Raw genomic sequence first — 22,050 nt, 5'->3', positions numbered from 1 at the left:
ATTTATCCATGAGACTTTCAGTCGTGGGCAGGTTCGTCTCTTGCTCTGAAAAGGCAATCCAGTTTCTAACAACTTTGCTTCAGACATCATATTGATTAGATGAGCCGTTTTTTTGAAAAATTATACGAGGATCAAAATGGCCGAATTCCGTCACAAACTTAGTTCATGGCCCTTAGTGAACAAATATGCGAAATTTCATGGAATTTGGAGAGGGAAAAATCGGGGTGTTTACACTTACAGTGTATCTCAAAATTGAGCGTACACCTGAATGGGCAAGGTTTTGAAAGACTGTGAGTAGATAGATTTTTGAAATCTTGGCTGGTTGAACAACTATTTATTGATTTATCAGTACAGCTTTGGACTTATTGGCAGAGTATGTATGAAGTTTGAGAAATTTCAATAAAACGGTCGATTTTAAACTTTTTTCATAGTAGGCGGATTTTAGGAAAAAATAGCGGCATTTTAAAGATCTTTACTATGACTATGAAATTTCAAGAAAATGCGTTTTTTTTTTAGGAAATTTAGTTTTTCTATAATAACTCTAACTCCTTACACACTCATCCAAATAAGCCCAATACTATACCGATAACCAAAAAATGGTTGATGAACCAGTAGCCAAAAATTTAGAAATCTAATTTTTTAAGTTGTGCTCGTACAGCTGTTTTTCTTAAATGTACGGACAGCTGTACCCTAAATTTTGAGATACACTGTATGCTATTTCACTAGCGCTAATGAGCCAGCTGCTAGCAGAAAAGCTCACCAGCATAATGTAAACCAGTCATCAGCGTCTACCAGCATGAGATTTCATGAGCAACCAAAATTCGTGCTAGTTGGCTAGTACACTCCATTAGAGTGGAACTGCTCTCTGTTCAAAGGATGGGCAATAACATTGCGGCCTTTCATTAGTCGCGGTCGTTCGTTTAGAAAAGCAATGCCCGCATGGATCTTTGTACAAAGATCCTTTTGGGTAAACCAAAAAGTTGTGCGGTATATCAAATCCCTATATGTTAAAATAATTTCAAATTAATTTCAAGAAAACAGCACTGATTGTAGTTATGTTGAGATTAATCGTCAACTTCAAATAATCTGTCTACATTCAAATTTTGCTTCCTATGTTCCCAAAACTCCATGTTACAGTTTTTCACTTATGTACTTAATCTACATATATATATAAACATGAATTTCTGTATGTCTGTCTGACTCTTATAGACTCAGAAACTACTGAACCGATCGGCGTAAAAATTTGTATGCAGGGATTAATAGGGCCGGGAAAGGTTCTTATGATCCCTCCCCCTCTGTAAAGGGGGCTCCCATACAAATGAAACAGAAAAATATAGCATGCATTTTTGAATCGGCGCTTAAACTCAAGATACTACAAGGCCGGGCATACTCAGCTAGTTTCATATAAAAATGCTAATTGGATATTGACAAAAACATTATCCAATAGATTCTATGGAGCATTAAATTCAACAAAAATCCCTCCTAACCCCGACCATTAATCATTGATGCTGTCAATAGAGCAAGATCGTACCAACATGAAAACGGTATCCAAACTCACTGTTTCCATCGGTGTACCACCGCTTCACACGTGATTTCATCTCTCACCATGCGCATCCACCTGTTTATCTGGCGACGGTATCTCACCTTTGCACAGCACATTGTTCCATGCAGTGGAGCTTCTCACAGAGAAAGAGAGTGCGGATGATTCTACCCACCCACTCACCATTTTTAGCGAGAGGAGTCTACCAAGCATAGACGTAACGAGCTATGCAAGGCAACTGGGTGTAATACGCGCTAGCGGTGTAAGAAAAACCACCTTTTTTCAACTACTTTTGAATCAGCAATTTATATGAAAAAATCACTAAATGGTAGATCAGCAGTTCTGAATAAAAAACCATTAAACTTTGATTAAAAGTCCTTGAAAAAATGCTGTGGGTCATATCACTCCCTTGGCGCGTTTTACACCATTTCACCCTACGTAATGCTGCGGGTGGTAGAAATCAGACCGAACAGGTAGGTAGATAGATATCCCAAAACAGAGCGAACTCCATCTCTGGAGCAGGAGAGCGTGGAACGAACGTGGAAAATCTCTCCCGCGACAAGTTGATATAGGCAGTGCGTGCCAGTTGCTCCCCCTGACGGGAGATTCGCGCGATCGTCGGTCGGCAAACGGAAAAAGCATGTCATCGGCGCTTTCCAGTCTTTATCTAGATTCAAGTTGGCTCAGTTCAGTTCGGTGTGCCGAGTTGACAGGATCTTCCGGAGCTTTCTGGCGCTTTGTGGTTAGCTATCTCTATGAGTTGTTCTTTTTTGTTCTGTTTTGTACACAGGAAGTATATCGCGTAGTACGGAACAGTTGGAGTTCGTTCGAAAATTTGCTCCAATCTCATACTCAGGTGCGCGGAAGGTGCTGCCTTGCCTGGAAACGTATTTCCCACCTGACTGTTTTCTCATTTCCGCGGGTGTTCCTCGTGGTGGTACAGGACCAACGAGGGCAGCAAATGTGTTTCCTGTGAAGGCAAAAGGAACATTCAAACGAAACTGGCAGAAGAACCCATGTGTGTGTGTTTGTGTATATATATATATATATGTGGGATGTGTATATGCACTCTGCTTTGGACACCAGAGTAAATGTGCAAATAATTTGTTGTAATTTTCAGTGAAGCGAATTTCCCTTGTGCATAAATACACCCGCAGTGTTTTTCGTCTGTTTTGAGCGAATCCGCGGGTGGCGTAGTGGTAGAGGACTGAAGAAGGTGGTGTGAAAACGGTTGTGTGCATAACGAGGAAAAGCTCATTCATTACAGTTCAACCTTAAAGTGATTCCGTGCGATGGGTTGGCACACGGAGATTATTGTATCACGCCCGAGAGTGAATTATTTGTGTATCTTCAGTGTGTCGTAATCAGACGAGGATAATAGACGAAGCTTGTTGCACAAGAGCTCCGAAAGCATTGCTGTGCAAATATAAGAACCCGTGCGAGCAAGCACGGCGCATAAACTCAGAGTGCAAACATAACGGGAGAGTGTATGTCATATCACGGAAGGTGGATGTTTTTATTTTCTACCACGATAGGGCTATGTTGCCTTTGGACACCTACCTTTTTGCTACCTTACTTCTGTTTGGGCGGCTGTTACCAATGTGTGGAAATATGATGCAGACAGACGACGAAAATCCATTTCAGAGATAACCATCACAATCTGGCTTTATAACAACATCACCGTCATCTTCAGTCAACGGAAGGTCGTGATTACACGGGACCTTGCACCTTCCGCAACCGGTAGGCCCAACCAACAGCGTATGACTTATGTGCACTTATCACCCCCCCAACTTGGTGGGATACAATGCTTTGCTGTTTGCTTCTTAGGGGAAATGGCTCTAGTGTTGGCCTGTGGATCTAAAGATCTTGAATGCGTCATATGGTCAAATCAAATGATTATTTTTGGTTGCTAGCGAAACATTGTCGAACAATGCTTTCCTTCGAAATTTTTGTCCAATAATTTAGGCCGACATTAGGGACATTAACCCTTTATCTCGATAGCTCGTTCAGAAGCTTCGGTGGGCATGTATGTTTAACCGTTGGGACAGTACAGCTCAGAGTGAACGCGCACAGAGGTTATTTATGAGCGTTTAGGAATAATTTATTACCTCTTCGATGGAAAAGATAATCAGGATAATTGCAACATTTTCATCAAGTTAGAGGACATTGAGCTGGTGATGCGACGATGATTAAATCGACAAATAAACCATGGATTCTCGGATTGGATCTTCTTGCATGCCGGTTGAATTTCATGTAATGTTTGTTTAATTACATTTAATTATTTTCTGTATTTGTAAATGCGTGTATAAGAAATTATTGAAAGATTCAGTTGAATCGTAAAAAAATAATGTAGAACTCGATTTTCCAGCAAGGACTCATAGGTAGGATGTTTTCTTTCAGCATCAGAATTACCACTTATGGCACATTTAAAGCCGACTGGTCCATCAAAACATCTCTAAAACTGACTGAATTGAGCTAGAAGGAGCAAAACAATAGGCAAATTAAATGCTTGTGATGCTTCTGTTATAAAGCATTTGGAAATGATGAATACCACATTTTATTCCAAACATTATTACTAGTTCTGCTTTGCAGATATGTAACGAGCCAGACAAATTGATGCCTAGTATCTCATACCTACTGCATATAGGTATGCCGGGACAACTACAGGGTATCCATCCAACCGGGAAAACCAGGAAATCCGGGAAAAAAATCGGGAATTCGGATTTGCCGGGAAAACCCGGGAAAACCCAAATCGCACCGGGAAAATCATACATATATATTCATCCTAAGTAGCAATTTTGTTTTTAAATATCATAGTCTTGTGGGCTATAATATGGTCTTGAAGAACTATTTAAACCTTTATAAAACTTGCATTGTTACATGGAATCAATTCATTTTATAGCATGTACATAATTATATTATTTTGTTTACAGATCTGTTTATAACTTTCATATCATGCCTTTCATTGTGGTAAAGTATCAAAATTCATCAAAATTACAAAAACTCTATTATTTTCTTTCACAATCTGTTCGCGCACAGAGAAAACGGTGATTTTGCCGTTGTTTTTACCACGAATGTCTGTAGGCTAAATTTTTGGTGTCATTGGAAGAAAAATGATTGAATTCTTTTGCTACAGTTTTCTGTGTGAAGTAGTTATAAAGCCTGAGCGAGACATATCTTGTTATGAAGCTACTTGAAGATAGAGAAGCAGATTCATGCCAACAAAAAAAATGCCCGATCAAACTTGGCATGCAAATGTTCGACACCGGACACATTCAACGAAATTATACATGTAAACTCATGAAATGATTGGTCCAGAGATGAATTAAAAATAATGTCTGCATTTGTGCTAACCAGGTACACAAGAATAGTCAGGACATCGTAGAATACCTTGGTTAATCTGTAAAACATAAAGAAATTCTAAGTACTTAATTCTAGAAGAAATCATCATTATCCTGAGTAGAAATCTAACCGGCATGAGTCACGAATGATACAAGAGTGACTAAAATAATAATAATTAAAGAAAAATCTGAACTCCAGGCATTTTGGAAAATCTAATAATCCAAACCAATGATATTATGGGGCTTTACGTAGGTTTACCCATTATATCATTAAGTCGAATCATCGTATACCTTGTTGAGTCTGCAGAACTTTAAAATCAGATATTCGGGATGATTTGGATAATCCAATAATGTTGTTTTTTAAACAAAATTGATAATTTAAAATAATGTCATGAACTCAAAATACTCAAAAGTGCTAAAAATTCTTAACCTTTAAAATATCTCCTAGACAATTTGGAGAAATATAAATATTTTGGTAGCACATCTTTGTATCCCACAAAATGTTGTTTGGCTTATAGAACTTCAAGATATAAACTCCAGGAAGATTTTAAGAACTTTTAATAATGCATTTGTCCTGTTCAGGCAACTTTTATTGATATACGCTTTATCCAACACACCGATACAACATTTTGGCTCATTTTTGGCAGGAATTTTTTTTTTTTTAATTTTTGGATTGGTTTTTTTAACGTAGGACTACGTCTGTGCTTTTTATATGGGGGTACACTTTGTGAAAACTGAAAATGGAACATGTTACAATATTATGAAAGATTTTGGGCCAATTTCAATAATTTTATCACCAATCGATCAGAAATATTCCCACGCATCAATACTTCCGACTGATAGCAGCAGTAGGAAGGTGATCCACTATTCTACCTAACAAGCAACAATGACTGGTCGTGGCAAAGGAGGAGAAAAGGTCTTGGTAAAGAAGGCGCCAAGCGTCATCGCAAGGTTCTTCGTGATAACCGCTATCTGTCGTCTGGTTTACCGTGGTGGTGTCAAACGTATCTTCGGTCTGATCTACCAGGTCTGCTGGTGGTGTTCCTGGATAATGAGATCCGTGATGCTGTGGCCATGGATGTCATCTACGCTTTGAAGCGACAGACGCACTCTGTCCGGTTTCGGAGGTTAAATCATCACCAACTTTGGCAACAAAATGGCCCTTTTCAGGTCCAACAAGCTTATTACAGTAAAGAGTAGGAATAGAATTTATCTGTGCCTGTTTGTCCATATTCAGAACCACACGCCCCCAACGACCAAAAAAAATGGAAGCAGGGGTGCAATTGATTTTGATTGATTCTCTTCATCAACTTTCTCTTTGAAAAAAAAATACTACAAATTTGGTACGCCTACAATTAAAAATCCAACAGAATTAATATAAAAGATGATCGATCAATTAAAAGAACTAAATTATCTTCACATTTGTTTCGTCCACTAGCGGTCCTACGTCAAGCTTCCGTTCGTGCCCCTAGGCATCGGGAAAAAACGGGAATTGAAAAATTGGATTTAAACATTAAACTTCAAGTGAGAACATGGTTACGGTCAATAAATCTCTGAATGCTTAAGGTACCACAAGCAGTAAGTTAAATATTTCTGGTTCTTCATTTAATATTCTTTTCGGCAAGCTACAGAAAATTTCAAACATATATTTTATAAACTTAATACCAGATTCCTTCTGCAAAATATGTTCACTGTATATGCATAGTTGTGCTCTTTGGATCACTACATTATTTCTAACAGTTGAAGATTTCATCGCTTGCAAACGTGCACGCTAGCGTTGTATTTTACTAACACATTAACAAAGTTATGATTAAAGAATAAAAAAGAAGAAGCAGGCATAATTTTCAAGATGTATTGTTGCATCTTAAGCAGTACTTCCCAACCTGGGCGCCTCGGCGTCCTGATGTGCCTCGAAGCATTCCCAGGTGCGCCGCGGGCTCATTTAAACAATATATATATTAAACACCAGCTAGGGAACGTATTTTTTAAAATTCATTCATTCACCAGTGCCTAATATTCAAACATGTGATAAAAATTTCAATATATCCTCTGTTCACTTCTGTAGTTAAAAAGTGGTCTCAAATCTCTCCCCCTGCAATAGTGAAATCCAACCAAGCACCAGCCACCCGTGGCGCTGTTGTCGTAGGGGTGATAAAAATGTAAAACATCTGTAAAAAGTGACTCGCATCAGAATTTTAACTTTTTAAATTGAAAATTTGCCTTATTTTGTACGTTTTTGGTGATCAAAAAGCTTGTAAAATTTGAAATTACTCTAATGTTGGCCCAGTTGGCCCATCGCTAAAAATCTGCTATTTATCAATTTTATCTAGATAAACGCGTCATTGGGACGGTACTAATGGATATTTTTGGTCGCTAATGAAAATTTAGTAGATTGCTGAATCTAATGTATGGGTCCAAATTAGGAGCATTTAGGTCGACATTACATTATTTCTACTTTTTACCTACTGTTGTTAAATTTCTATTTCTCCTATATAAACAAAAAAAAACTTCATTCTCTATGAAGTAATCCACCCTTTTTTCTATTTAATATTGGTGCGCCGCAACTTTTTTTAGAAAATTTCAAAATGCATCGCTGTAGCAGAAAGGTTGGGAACCACTGATCTTAAGCGTTAGTGCGATAAGACAGGAAACTCTACACTCAAAAAATTCCACACGTCATCATCATGTGTCTTACACTTAATTTTGCGCTTATTGTTAAACAAATCCATTTCATGTGTGAATGTTATGCTATGAACCATGCCTGAACAGTATGGATTTGAAGTGTGACACACTTGGATTCTATGTGCCTCATTTGGTGATATCAATAGCTTTGCACATCACAGTTAAATATTCTACAATATTCTACTTTATCGGCTCTAAAAATGAATCGACAAATATATAAACAAAACTGCCAGAGGCCAGAGCTTTAACATATCTTTTTAATGGGTCTGATTTGGGATTCGATCATGGACTGTTGGGGTGTGCTGCTGCCGGAGTCTTCGTTCGATCTCACTGTGCCACGGTTGTTCTCATATATGAGGAGGATTGATAGGATAAAGTCACAAGTCTTGTTTTCGATGTTTACCTTTCTGAGCAAGTAATTCACATCGTATTGAAATGCAAAACACTTTAAATCCATCTGTTTTGAACAATAGTGTGATTCAATGTGCAATGCACTTGAATAGATAGTGAAAGATTTTCAACATTTCAATGTTTGAAACACTAGTAATTAACGTGTATAACACATTGAACCACTGTGAAATACACTTAAAGTAAATGTGATTGTGCATTTAAGAAATCGAATGTTTAAACACTTCAATCAAACGTGTGGAATTTTTTGAGTGTATAGAGCCAGTAACGCCATACTACTAATGACGTTATTGGTACAGTGATCTCTAATGATTTTTCCGACTTAACGTGGTGTACCTTATAACGTGCTAAACATTTTGCTTACTTGTTTTTTTTATTATTATTGATATCGAGAGGCGAGCCCTCATGAACAAAACGTTCAATAAATCAATTAATCATCCGAGGGGTGATATATTATGTACGTCACGCACTAAGGGGTGAGGGAAGGTTCAGAAATTTGTGGCAAGCAATGTATAAGGTAATGAGCATGAGCATTGATGACCATACAATTCGTAGTTGCCACTCCGTGATTGAACAGATTCAGCGAAATTTGTACAAAGAACCATAAGAATAAGGTTTGGGATCAGCAATCCAAACCTAGTACCTTAAAGTTAAGATCAATCAAGTGCTTTGGAATTACGGGTACTGCATATAAATGGTTTGAAAGCTATTTATTTGATAGAACTCAACGGACTGTTTTTAATGATTCTGTTTCCAGTCCCGTGGGGAATAACCTTGGAGTGCCCCAGGGAAGTGTACACGGGAAAAAATGCGATCTCCGAAATAAGAAAAATGACTCATAATTTCATGAACACAGCGTATTTTCATGTTATGAAAATACACCATGAATAATATTCATGATATCATGAGCAACTTTTGCGTAACGCAGCAATCATTCCCAAAATCATGAATCATCATAGTTGAAATCATGAGCTAAATTCATGGGTTTAACTTTTAACCAAAAAATGTAAAAAGAATAAAATAAAGCACCAGACTGACTGGATTAGAACCAAGAACCTCGAGATCATTAAACCCATACTTTGACCACTATACTATCAGTACTTGAATAAGATGGAAGACAAAATGCGTATAAGAGATACCTATGTAGTGCGGTTTATGAACACGGTTAGCAAAGTACGTGTAACGCTTGTAGCGGTCTTGATTTAACTGCATTATGAAATCATGAATTTCCAAGACAAAATCATGAATCATTGTTACGATTTCATGGGATGGCAAGTTTTTTCATTTCATGATTTTTTATTCATGAAAATAGAATCTGATTTGTTTCCGTGTATTAGGGCCCCTGTTATTTATTATGTATATTAATAACTTGCGATGTGTTTTACGATTTTGCGACATTAATCTTTGTGCAGATGATACTGTGTTATTTATTGCAGCTAAGGATTTAGATGATGCCATTTTACACTTGAGTGAAGATTTGCGTTCTGTAAGTAGATGGTTGAAGTATATAAGCAGTTGAATTTGAATACAAGTAAAACTAAATTTATGGTAATTTAAATCGAGTAAATGAGAACGTTTCTGTTGTAATTGATGATGAGACTATTGATCGCGTTCGAGAGTTTAAATATCTTGGCGTGATTATTGATGACAAACTCAAGTTCAACTCTCACATTGACAATGACATCAAGAAAATTGCCAAGAAGTATGGAATTCTATGTCGACTGAAAAACGATTTAACTATTGCCAGTAAAATACAGCTATACAAATCAATAATCGCTCCTCGTCTAGACTTTTGCCCTTCCATTTTATTTTTGGCCAATGGAACACAAATATCGAGATTACAGCGCTTGCAGAATAAAATAATGCGTTTGACTTTGCGATGCAATAGATTCACTTTCTCAAACTTTCTCAATCGTACCAGTCGTATTTCCAAACCTACGACTGGATGCCTTCCTTCAAATAACAACTGAAGTGCGGTAAAAATCGGTAGAACTGTTTCAAACACACAGTTGGTACTTGAGCGGGTTGGTTTTCATCTCTTTTTGCCAGTGGTGGCGGGGGGGGGGGGACACCCCTCACCATCCCTCTCCAAAGGGGGAGTTTGGTAAAGAGAGATGAAAAAACCGATTTGTACCTTCCTTAAAAGTTGTTCTAGCTCGCTATTCTAATATCTATATGCAATCTTCACACTGCCGTACTCTAACGGAACTATCAACTCTATGCTTTCATCTACTCCTCCATCTATCGTATAAAAATTACCACTACAGTCTGTTATTTTAAATTAGCATCTTCAACTATGTAAATCGTTGACTTCACGTAGAAGTAATACTAAAACATATAGTCAAAGTCAACTTTGATGTTAGACGCCTTACAATGGTTGTCGGTGAAGCAAAGAATTGTATATTTGGCTATGGTGTTCATTTTTAAAGTAGTTAACGGTTTGCTGCCTCGATATTTGTGTGATCAAATTGAAAGAGGAAGTGACTATCATAGATATAATACTAGAAACGCGGATGAAATAAGAACACCACATTTCTTGACTTGTGCTTCACAGAATTCATTATGTTTTAAAGGAATAAATGTTTTCAATTCGATGCCTAGACACATTAAACGTTCAACAACATTAGCAGAATTTAAGAGACATTGCATTTCACACGTTAAAACTGTCTTTTGAACGGTTATCCAGTGATTTTTTTTATGAATTGACAAATTATGTATCTTGACGGAGTGTACCCCATTAGGCATAAATACTTTAGGCATACGGACGTTAGGCATACGGACGTTAGGCATAATGGAGTTTAGGCATAAAGTCATTAGGCATAATGGACGTTAGGCATAATATACGTTAGGCATAATGGACGATAGGCATTAAATTCCTTACTGCTGTGCAACTCTAGAAACCTGTTTCGAGCATGGTAAACAATGCTTAAATTAGGCTAAGCGTTGAATAAAAAATGATACAAGTTAAACAAACATAGTTTATTTAATAAGCACAGTTTGGAATCCATTATTTATCATTTCAAAAGTGACGTAGCTACATATTTACTTAGATCCAAGATTAGTAGCGATAGTGGTTAAGTAATCTGGCAATGAAAACTCAGCACAGTTTTGAACTATATCTTGAAATCAATCGCATATAGAAATACAAAAATCACACGTTTGTTGTAATATATTCTTACACACATATTGCAATTGTCAAAGAAGAAAAGGTTTTCCTCAAAGAACAGCTCATGAAATAAAGAATGGTGAATTCTGTGATTTTTTATTCAATAACAAAAAAAAAACAGATAAGGTTTTCATTTTCTTTATTAAATAAGGTTGAATAAAATATGATGCCAAAGAACAGCTCATGAAGTGAAGAATGGTAAATTCTGTGGTTTTTCATTCAATAGCAAAAAAAAACATACCTGCTGCTTCCAGGATTCCCTGCCATACTTTTCGATACAACGATTCTGTTTTTGTTATAATCAGAATGAAAACTAGCGGAGCTGTCTGCTGATGTGAGGGAGCGATACTTCCATGAACAGTGACGAGTTGCCGAAACAAACAAGGAACTGTGGCAAACGTATCAACTTTGCCTGTCCAAGACGTCGCAAGTTTTCATGAGTTCCAAAAATTAAGGCTCTTTCATTATTGTCACCGAAGTCAGCAATCATCCTTCTGGAATTCATCGGGTATATTATGCCTAACGTCCATTATGCCTAACGTCATTTATGCCCAACGTCCATTATGCCTAACGTCCGTATGCCTAAAGTCTGTAAGCCTAACGACCGTATGCCTAACGACCGTATGCCTAACGTCGTGTACCCATCTTGACGAAGTTATTTTTAACGGATTATTTTGTATGGATAGCTGTTATAACGACTTTTTAATAATTATTGTAGCACTGCAAAAACTATTTTGTTCGCCACGATGGTGATGATGGATTTTTGATATTTGATTTAATAGTAGTAGTAAAAAAAAATAGTAGTCTACAAAGGTTTGAGCCTCGCGTGCGTATTACGGATATAGAGGACTGAATTTAACATATGATAAAAAAAAAATGCAATTTTGAAGCTTATTTGGAAGATACCTTGAGTTAGTAGTAAGTTTTCTGGCAAATGTTGGGGCTTCGTGAGCATTCCTGACATTGCTGAAAATTATGATAGCATCAGATTGCGGGGTTGCTAGTGTAATAGGATGCTTTGTTGATTGTTCATTAACTCTTGATTGCTTGTAATACTTATGAATATTTTAGGTGGACAAAAAGGCGAACTAAGAGGTGGACGCCTGAGCTTTTCCACATTTATATCGCTGTGAAGCAACTGTAAACTCTAGAGGGAATTTATATCTGTAACTGTAACCAGTTCGATTTTGTTTGCTAACCTGGTTCAAATGTCATATTTCATTATCTCAAAGCATTGAAGTGTTGATAAACCTTTGTAGGGATAAGAGGTGGGACCATCATCATCTCATCATCATCACCTCTGCATCTCCACAGTTGTCACGGGAAGGACGTTTTAGCTGGAGGGAAGGGTGAATTGTATGTGGACTCACTTTGGAAAGTGTTGTGATCTTTTAAAGCATGGTAAGTAAATGATGTGACCCTATCAACTAACAACTTTATCAAAGGGCTTGGGTTCTAAACCACGATCTTCTGCAAAAACGGTCACTCAAAGGCCACCGTGACCCTTACACCACAACAATCTATGACCGACGCACCGAGGAGAAACTACAGAAATATCCTGGCCAAGATTATTGAATGTTGTTTTGAGTGATATTAGGAATTGAAACAATGTAAAAAGTAGAAATAATGTTTTAAATTTGTCGAACCTCTTAACGGAATCCCTCTATTTATCAACACCATTGGTGTTGAGTACTTGGCACTGGTGAAGTCTGCAAGTAGTAGACGAAATACGCGTATCTGTCAAAAGATAAGCAATTATAACGGAATTTAAAGGAAATAAACCAACCCACTCAAAGCTCTTCAGAAATAATGTATTTGTCAAATTTTCTTTAGGTCTTCCTTCGGAAGGGAAGTAAAGCCGTTGGTCCCCGGTTCATGAGTTGATGAGTCGATAGGTAGGGTCCAGGTGTGGGAGCTGCCTTCCTGGCGTCGGTAGCATTGGTGCTCAGCACGGAAAACAAGATCGACGGAAAACAAATCAAGGTAAAAAAAAAAAAATTTCTTTAAAGTGATGGAAAAAACATATTTTTCGAAAAGCTCGCAAATGTCAATCCGGACGAGTTCGGATGAGTTCTCATAACTAATGTGTTCATAACAACTTGAAGTTTCATTCGTCTACAGATTATATGATTGGACGTCACAAGACTTCGCAGCTTTTTTAACTTTGAAAAGCGCAATTTATTTTATTATTATTACCTTTCTTTAACACATGCTAAAACATTGAAGTGTTGATAGAATTATCCATCAAGTAGTTAAAAGTGTAAAGTGAATGAATGAATTTTTGGAAGTTTTAGAGTATCAAATGTCGTTTGTTAATGTCTCGTTTAAGAATAAAATTAACTGTTTTCCGCCGATTTGCATTACGTCCCTACAAAATCCGCTCGCGCACGTGTTTTTCATTCGTCGCCATCTTGAACACTAAACATGGAATGTAAATACCAATCATAATCTTTTTCATCAATGACTCTTAGCTATACCTCAGTGAAATTTTTCACTCCCACGTGCAATATTTCAAAAGTTACAGTGATTTGAAGGTGTCTGGATTAATGTGGATACAGACCTTATAGCTTTTATCCGGCTTACCTAATTGGATTAGATTGCATGCTAGAATACATGATGAACTTCCGGTATACTTGTAGGCATGATTGGTGGGATGAACGGCCGGCGCCTGACTTGTTAGCTCGATTATAGACTGCATCACATTGTATTTCAAAAGTTTTAACTCTTTATTTTCATCATTCTAAATGTTTGAAATGCTGTAAATCCGCACAAAATTCCTTTTTCTTAGATTTTGACTCTGAACATTCATTTATCATTTTTTTTTTGTGATGCTTTTTGCATTGTCATGAGGACATGGCCTTCTGCGAATAGTTTTGGTTCAGTGTTTCAAACTTTCAATGGCATTGGCTGTCAAATTTAACGCCAAATGCTAATTTTTCTTTGAATTGGCAATATCTGCGGAAAGGAGAATAGACGTTCACTGCCAGTTGAAATCTATTAGAATGTGTTCGAGTGGTTGTCGTCGAGATGTCGAAGTTCGAGATATAATCGAGTGGTTACTTAATTAAGCATTAACATTATGTCTCAGTTTCTCGTTCAGATCCAACAGAGGAAGCGCTTTCAGAAATTCAATAGATGGCGGTAGTATGTAAACGTCAAACGCAAGGAAATTGACTATAAGCGTCACACGCGACTGTACTACAAATAATAAAAAAACATAAATTGATTGTTAAATGCGTGGTTCATGAACAATATGTGAGTGAATCCTGGTGAATGTGGGCGTCTTAGTGGAATACCTGTATAAATAGAGAGAGAAGGATCAATAATTTCCATTTAATTCCACTACTTTATTTGCTTATCCTTGACAGATACGCTTATTTCGTCTACAATGTGCAGACTTCTTCAGTGTTTTGTACTAATACTCTTCAGTGTCTTGTACTAATACTCGTCAGTGTCTTGTACTAATACAGTCGAATAAAGATAAAGACACAGATAAATCGTCCATCTTTAAGATAATTAAATATGACATTTTAAGCAGGTTGGCAAACAAAATCGAAAAGCTCAGGCGTCCACCTCTTAGTTCGCCTTTTTGTCCACCTAAAATATTCATAAGTTTTAAAAACAAAGAAGAGTTAATGAACAATCAACAAAGCATCCCACTAGCAACCCCGCAATCAGATGCTATCATAATTTTCAGCAATGTCAGGAATGCTCACGAACCCCCAACATTTGCCAGAAAACTTACTACTAACTCAAGGTATCTTCCAAATTAGCTTCAAAATTGCATTTTTTTTTTATATCATATGTTAAATTCAGTCCTCTATATCCATAATACGCACGCGAGGCTCAAACCTTTATAGACTACTTTTTTTTTAATTAATCTACTTTTAAATCAAATATTAAAAATCCATCATCACCCTCGTGGCGAACAGAAATAGTGCAAAAACTACAACTGCAAAAAGTGCTACAATAATTATTAAAAAGTCGTTATGACAGCTATCCATATAAAATAATCCGTTAGAGATAACTTCGTCAAGATACATAATTTGTTAATTCATAAAAAATCACTGGATAACTGTTCAAATAGCGTTTTAACGTGTGAAATGCAGTGTCTTTTAAATACTGTAAGTGTTGCTGAACGTTTGATATGTCTTGGCATCGAATTGAAAACATTTATTCCTTTATAATATAATGAATTTTGAGAAGCACAAGTCAAGAAATGTGGTGTTCTTATTTCAACCGCGTTTCTAGTATTATATCTATGAAAGTCACTTCCTCTTTCAATTCGATCACACAAATATCGAGGCAGTAAACCGTTAACTACTTTAATAATGAACACCATAGTCAAATATACAATTCTTTGCTTTACCGACAACCATTGTAAGACGTCTAGCATCAAAGTTGAGGAAGTGAATCTATTACATCTCAAAATCAAACGCATTATTTTACTCTGCAAGCGCTGTAATCATCTCGATATCTGTGTTGCATTGGCCAGAAATAAAATGGAAAAAATAGGAGGGCAAAAGTCAAGATGAGGAGAGATGATTGATTTGTATAGATGTATTTTACTGGCAATAGTTAAATCGTTTTTCAGTCGACATAAAATTCCATACTTCTTGGCAATTTTTTTGATGACATTGTCAATGTGAGAGTTGAACTTAAGTGTGTCATCAATAATCACGCCAAGGTATTTAATCTCCCGAACGCGATCAATAGTCTCATCATCAATTACAACAGAGACGTTCTCATTTACTCGATTCTGCGAAATTACCATACATTTAGTTTTACTTGTATTCAATTTTAACTGCTTATACTTCAACCATCTACTTAGAGAACGCAAATCTTCATTCAAGTGTAAAACGACATCATCTAAATCCTTAGCTGCAATGAATAGCACAGTATCATCTGCAAAAAGATTAATTTCGCAAAATCGTAAAACACGTCGCAAGTCATTAATATACATAATAAATAACAGGGGCTCTAATACACTTCCCTGGGGCACTCCAAGGTTATTCCCCACGGGACTGGAAACAGAATCATTAAAAACAGTCCGTTGAGTTCTATCAGACAAATAGCTTTCAAACCATTTATATGCAGTACTCGTAATTCCAAAGCGCTTGATTGATCTTAACAATAAGGGCCTAGAAATTGTTTCAAAAGCGCGTTTAAGATCCAAAAAAACAGCAACAATCGTATCTTTACACTCCAAATTATTTTTCCACTTCACTAATACCAAATTCAACGAGGTTTCACAAGAATGACCTTCCCGATACACGGATTGTTCTTTGTTCTGGTATCAACAAACTATTACTATTTAAATACTCCAACAGCTGGCCTTTAACAACAAGTTCTAAAATTTTCTCTAATGTGTGCAACATGTTGATGGGACGAATCTCTTCGGCTTTAATCGTTCCAGCAACTTTTTGAATAGGGACCACTAAGGATTCCTTCCAAATTTGTGGCACATGTCCAGTTTGTAATGATTCATTAATAAGCAGCAAGATGTGGCCAATGACATGAAAGCAATCTTGAATAACTCTAGCATTAACATTATCTACTCCAGCCGATTTTCCTAATGAAAAACAAATAACTCTTAGTTCATCTAATGTGATTGGGTGAAAAACTTCAAATCTACAACTACAAAAGCCAGTTAATTATTTCGTCAGGGTCATCGACCAATTCAATGGATTGATTAATCAATGAAACACTGTCTAAAAGCGTAACATTATAATTATTGACTGCTTAGACTGAGTGTGAAAGCACTGCACTATTCAATAATACATTCCATGAGACAGCTGCGGTATGTTGTTTTATTTTGTTTACCGAGAAGTTTTGACAGTTCACAGTTAAAGTTTCTCATTGAAAATAGCTTTGTTTATTTTTACATCTTGAATCGACTTTTTAGCTGACAGGTCAACTGCGAAACGTCTCATGGATCACCTGCTCTACCCAGACCGTTTGTACCAAACGGTAAAGGATGAACCAAAAAAAAAATCAGTCACTCACGAACAGGCGGCTCACACCACTTGCATTTGTTCATGTATTTGAGGCATTTTTCCTTAGAAAATATACGCTCAGTCATTCAAAACAAGGATTGGCTACCATCACGGAAGAATAAACGTGCTGACTGAACTACTGACTGAGTGCTCTGCTGTCAGTGACTTGTTTAATTCCCAATCATTCAGACTCTTACGAGGTAGTGAATAAAGAGACATGAAAATCACTAATTAAACCTGACTGTTTTGCTCACTGCATATGTCACGTAACATAGACTGTTTTGCAATGAACACTCATACGTCAAATTTTCACCAAAAATCATAGGTATGAGTTTTGATATCAAGATAGCCTATATTACATAATATCAGATATAGTCTGAACGTACTATTAGCAATGAGAACACGAAGCAATGGTACGAAGCAAACTTAAACCGCGTTTTTCTCGGCTTGCTGATTTGTGCTATGGACGGACTTGTCATGACCCTTATGGAGCCCCAAACCACGCGAAACCCTAGTTCAGGCATTTAAAATACTCACTCATGCGCCGATGATCACTTATATTAATGTGAACTTGAGCAAGCCATGATTTCCTCTGCTTAGTGAAACCAGTCAATTTGTGAATGCTGTTGATACCACGAATTCCAACACAATGAAATCATGCCAGTTATTTCATTTCCGTAAACACATAAACTTTGTATTCCGAAATAAACAAATCCGCTTACACTTGAGATTACTTCCCTCGGAATGTTCCATCTGCTCAGTTGATCATCATGCTCATCCTGGCACGTTTCCAAACTCCAATCTATGCAAGAATATAAGCACATTCCAAAGCTCCCAACCATTTCTCCACAACCCACAAACAAACCACCTCAACCCACTCACGTCTGCCATTGTTTGCGGTCGTGTGGTGAATGGAATGTGTGGAAAACCTGTCTTCCGAAATCAAGACTGATGTATAACCAAATACATATCTACCTACATGCCAACACCGGGAAACAGTGCTCATGTGGCATCAGCAAAATAGAAGCCCACCCATACATACTCTACATTGATTGCAGAAACGGGAAAACACCTGCTATATATCCTGTCAGTCAATTTCCCGCTAGTATCGGCGCTCAAAAATTTACCGAATCGTGCGAAAATAAACTTATATCTTCCTTAAACAAACTTTTCCGTTGTTGCCTCGTGGTTCCAAACAATCAACCACCTTGCACAAAAAGGAAAAATAACAGTCCCATTCGGCAAAGATGACGAGGATACCAAGCAGTTTTTATTTACGTTGAACGAGTTCAACAGTTCCGTTTCATATTTTTGCTCTTCGGATGAATTCTCTCTATCTCTCTATTTCTGCTTATACAAACCGAATTGTGTACGTTCTGTGCGCATAAAACAGTACCTAAGAATAAGACGGTAGGGGGCGGGTTTTTTTTTTAGGCTCGCTTTTGATGGTATAACTCAATTCAGCAGGTATCTGCCTGCCTTTCTAACCCAGTTGTATATTCTGGATGCTGCTGAAGTGCGTGCCTTCCAGCCGAACCGGCACATCACCAGTGTTAGCGTTCGGTTTGCGCTGGTTGATAACACATTTTATTATCTAATAAACAACATTGAAGCACGCTGATAAAAATGTACCACCCGAAGGCGAAGCAGAAACACGATACATAATGGCAGCTATGCGTGGCTGCTTTCCACAGCATTATTTGAAATTTATTCAGTGGCACAGGTGTTGGGGCGCTGACGGTAACAAGTTCTAGTGTTCTCGGTTGAATATTGTTTTATTAGATTGAATTGTTGGAATTAGCCATGATGGTTTCTTTCTGCCCAGGAATGCAAATGAGACATTTCATTCGAACACTTTTCTTGTCGATCGAAATTATGGGAAAATAAATGTTCCAAGACAGAACGAGAACTGCATGACTCCGCTATCCAGCACGGACGTTCTGAAATTTCTCATTTTTTGATTTGATAAACTCTGCCTAAGCTACCAAAGTATTTTAAATTGGTTTAAGTTTAAGACCCTCAGTTTTCACACGTGTAACTGATTTTCAAAGGCAGCACGAGCCTGAACAATTGATATCATTCTTAATACACTCAATTCTGCTTTTGTAGATATCGAACTACTAATTATCTTGAAGTTCAATCAGAAAGTGATCTAGAGCAAAGTTGTAGATGATTAAATTTCACATAAGAACAGATAGCAAGCCTACCCAAAAGTTATTATGGAAAAAAGGTTAGGACAATGAGAACTTTGCCTATAGTAATTCCCATATAAACTTCAAAGGACCAGTGCAGTATGAGATCGCAACCAAATGTGCTCAAATTTTGGGAAAATGACCTGATTTAGAATCGATTTCAAAGCCACCCTGACCACTACGAGTAAAGCATTTCTAACTTTTCTCATTAAATACTCGTCAAACTTTGGTTTAACCCTCGGAACAAAAATTACGTCGACACTTGTATCAAAATACTGCTTTTTTGCTTGTATCAAAATACTATTTTTTTGGAGATAACTCAAAACCGGTAAGAGAAACTACTCTGAAGGATAAGCAGCATGAAAATATCTTTGGATAAATTTTAAATACCTTGCGATTTCCCTCTACCGCGAACATGATTGTAGAAACAACATTTTAGATAAGATTTTCCAAAAACTTCATTTTAAATTCGAAATTCTAAGACCCATCGATCCAAACCTGCTAAAATCCCCAAATCATACATAAATTAACAAGATTCAACATTGGGCTTACGTTCTGCAAATGCCCCACCCACAAGTGTCATACGTCACGCCATTGCTGACCGTTTAGTGGCACAATAACAGTAGTTCCATTCCTGACGAAAGCCTTATCATAATCCCCCCCCAATCCAGTCAGGCCATCTCCCAAGCATACCATTTATTGAATAAACAACAACAATTTAAGCGATGAATAACAGAGCATGCTCATAAATAAATAAATCCCTCCTATGCTAATCAATTACCATTTGCCCTGGCTGACGTGCGACCAACCAGCTCTAGCTCCAGCACGAGCCAAACAGCCAACCACGACTAGAATATCCAGAGCAACACTAAAATGCCTTTTGTCGTGTGCTATTTGCTCCTTTACCTGCAATGACCGACCGCATCATCGTCACGTCCTCCTTCCACACTATACACCAGGACGGGAACATCATACTACATGCTTCAAGATAGGTTATGCTCCCGCAGCCCTTCACATAGCGCAAACAAATTCATCGGATTCCGCTGCTGCTCTGCTCAGTTGCCTTCTGCCAATTGATGGAAATGCATGCGTGGCAAATCGAATCTCGTCCACCCAGCTCGTAGCGGGCAGCATCCGTCGTCTATCGGGGAAGCGCTAGGCAGATCCAGCTTTTCAACTATGGTGTTCTCGACTGATATCGTAATACAACCACTTACCACAGCGGAGCAGATTAAGCTTTGGCTGCAGGGGATGGAGCAATTCATCGAGAGACCGCTCTACAAAAGGAAGGCCTATCGAATGCAAGCCGATATGATACTGCGATGATTCGTTCTCTCCAACACTGCCGCAAAACTGTCAACCAAGCACACCAGAATACTGAGCGGTGAATCAAGGTACATCAAACCTCTAAATGGCTCTGTTTAAAGTGTGCAAATATGTAGAAGCACGAACACATAAAATGTACACCATACCGGGCGGCACTCCAAGCAGCGTGAACATGAAAAGTCGTTTGACAGACTTTAGAACTCAGCATCAACCAAAGAGACCGCGACTCCTGCAAGGGCAACCCCAGGGGCAGAGTAAGGATGTGAATAGTTTGATAACATGTGTCGATCATTTTCAAACCGAGTCACAACTTTTGATCAATACATTGATCAACGGCTAGCGTATCAGTTTTGACTCAAACCAAACCCCTTAACCCCTTAAATCACATAAGAAGTCGAAAATAAGTTCAATAATAGTGATATTGAGTCAGTGGCGCCACGAAAAGGGGAGGGGGGTTGGAGTTAAAATAGATAAAACATTTGATTGTGCAAGATTATTTGAAGAATAATTTCTGTAGTATGCAATCTCAAAATGCAGAGAAAACTCTATTCGATTATTGTTAGATGAGTTTTTTTAACAGGTTAACATCTGCACAACAATACTTGATCAACCTGAAGCCTTGACAAATATCCAGAGGAGTTTATCGAAATCTTCGAACAACTGAAAATATTGTTAATACTACTTGATCATCCTGCCACCTTCGAGAATATTTGAGGACGTCAATTGAACTATTGAACAGCTTAGAATCATCAACCTGAAGCCGTGAATGAATATCAAGGGAACTGAATTGAAATCATCGAACACCAGAAGTTCTTGTAAACATTTCCTGATCAACCCGTCATCTTGGAAGAATATATTAGAAACACCATTTTTATTTTTGAACAGTTGAAGATCTTCAGATTGATCAACCTGAAGTCTTGAAAAATGAACCAGAGGACTTTATTGGAATTTATTCTCAGTAGTTAATCAAGTATTATTCTGAAGATCTTCAATTGATCAAAACATTGAATGATGTCTCATGATATTCTCCGAATACTGCTCGATGGGTTTGGAAAGATCTCCAGCTTTAAAATTCAACCAGAAAGCTTGGGAGAATATCTGGCGACGTAATTTTATATTTTTTTAACAGTTGAAGATCTTCAGAATAATACATGATCAACCTTAAGTCTTGAAAAAACTACCCAAAGGACTTTACTAAAACCTTGGATGAGCTCTAGATCTTTTAGATGCGTCCTGGTCAAGCTGCCATCTTGGAACATTTGTTCAGAATCATCCTAAATCATCTTAAAGTCTATAAAAGTATCAAGAGGACTTTATTGATATCATATTGAAAATTCATGAATACGAAAGAAGCTCTCGAAAATTTTAAGAAGAATACTGAACTTCTACGACGGTTCTC

General features: G+C 37.4%; 1 protein-coding gene across 4 annotated transcripts in view; it reads left to right on the top strand.

Moving 5' to 3' along the window:
• The first annotated feature begins 2,227 nt into the window (after positions 1–2,227).
• The window catches only part of loh (lonely heart), a 190,959-nt gene continuing 171,136 nt past the window's right edge, over positions 2,228–22,050 (top strand). The window contains exon 1 of one of the 4 annotated variants that reach the window (XM_065235145.1): positions 2,228–2,282. The gene's annotated coding sequence lies outside the window, so the exon portion shown is untranslated. The remainder of the gene's footprint in view (positions 2,283–22,050) is intronic. The other 3 variants (XM_065235148.1, XM_065235147.1, XM_065235146.1) reach the window with 3 other exon arrangements.

Source organism: Ochlerotatus camptorhynchus, unplaced genomic scaffold (genome assembly GCF_037179485.1).
Source record: "Ochlerotatus camptorhynchus isolate MF236.1 unplaced genomic scaffold, CSIRO-AGI_Acam_v1.1 ptg000462l, whole genome shotgun sequence".
NCBI lineage: Eukaryota > Metazoa > Arthropoda > Insecta > Diptera > Culicidae > Ochlerotatus > Ochlerotatus camptorhynchus.
This window is presented reverse-complemented; position numbering and strand designations above follow the sequence as displayed.